The 1,512-nt window shown below is 40.8% G+C and overlaps 1 long non-coding RNA gene across 1 annotated transcript; it reads right to left on the bottom strand.

Annotated features, from left to right (window-relative positions):
• On the bottom strand, positions 1-1,248 carry LOC110265463. The gene is made up of 2 exons (XR_002351606.1): positions 763-1,248; positions 1-244 (listed from the first exon to the last, which is right to left on the bottom strand). It is a non-coding gene; the product is annotated as an uncharacterized LOC110265463 (long non-coding RNA).

The raw sequence follows: 1,512 nt of genomic DNA, 5'->3' as shown, positions 1-1,512 counted from the left end.
TAATCCACACATAAATTCTATTATAATTAAAACAAAACACACAACATAATTCATAAATCAACAAGACATCCGAAAAAAATCCTTAAATCAATCCACATCAATCAATTATCAACTTCTAAATCAATAAAATTTAAATCTGATCCGAAAGTTGAAACACCGTCTCGCCTAGCACCTTGAGGATTCACATCTTCACCTTCAACTTCCATAGAGAAAGAGTTATCCATAGCAAAATCAACAACTCAACCTAAATAACACAAATACATCAGAACAAGTATGAAAGAAGCTAAGCATCAGACCTGAACCATCAATAATTTTCGATAATTTTGCATTGAAACAAATACACCAAGCATCCCAAAAAGGCAAAAAGCAGTAAAGCAACGAATTAAAACAGAATGCATATCAAAGAAAACATATCAACATAAATAAGAAATTAAGAACAAACAGCCAATAGCATATTCAATCAAGCTACCAAGCCACCAAACTAGTTTCGATGTTTGACTTCATTCATAAATTAGAAATTAGTTAACATTTTAAAAATAGAAAAAAGAAGCTGTCCACAAAAGTATGAAAGAATCTGTCCAGTAAAACAAATATCAGTTAAACAAATTCACAAAAAATTTGAAAAGTATGAAACAAGCTGTCCACAGCCACAAACACATGAATATATGATTATATGATAGAGCCCTAACAAAAATAAAGAATAGGTAAATTGTAATCACAGTTTCTTATTTTAAAAAAAAGAAGATAAAAATCTTCACTTACTGAAAGTCTGAGGCACAGCCGCCAAGAAGCAGAGGAGGAGAGAGGAGCACGCCGGAATTTCGCCGGAGGCCGGACACAACCGTCGAGGTCCGAGAGACAAAGGAGCCAAGGAGGAGAGATGAGCAGAGGATAGAGTAGAGGCAAGACCAAACAGCGCCGCCGGGAGTGCGATTCGGTGAGGACTAGCGCGAATCGTGATGAGACAGGGACCGGCGACTGAGAGGCCGACGACGATGAGCTGCAGAGGAGGAGAGATGAGCAGAGGATAGAGTAGAGGCAAGACCAAATAGCGCCGCCAGAAGTGCGATTCGGTGAGAACTGGCGAGAATCGTGATGATGAGACAGCAACTGGCGACTGGAAGACCGACAACGATGAGCTGCTGAAGGAAGTCGAGGCCTCGAGGCGAGGGTCAGGAACAGGGACTCAGGGTCTCACTCTCAACTCTCATTCTCTCAAGGAGTCAAGGTCAGGGAAGGGAAATTAGGGCCGGCTGTGTTGGTTGTGGGAAGGAAAAGTAAAAAAAAAATTATTTATATGATATGTAAAATTACAAAAATGCCCTTAAAAAAATAAGATGGCAGCCCGCCCCGCCCTGTCCTGGCCCGCGGGTTTGGCGATGCGGTTTAGGCGATTTTTTAAAATTCGACGGGTTCAAAATCTCGGCCCGACCTGCCTTTTTTGACGGTTTGATTCGGCGGATTCGACCCATTTTGACACCGCTAATAAATGATAACAAAAGTCAACGAAAA

Source organism: Arachis ipaensis, chromosome B08, assembly GCF_000816755.2.
Source record: "Arachis ipaensis cultivar K30076 chromosome B08, Araip1.1, whole genome shotgun sequence".
Lineage (NCBI taxonomy): Eukaryota > Viridiplantae > Streptophyta > Magnoliopsida > Fabales > Fabaceae > Arachis > Arachis ipaensis.
The sequence above is the reverse complement of the archived record's forward strand: the minus strand, read 5'-3'. Positions and strand labels throughout refer to the sequence as shown.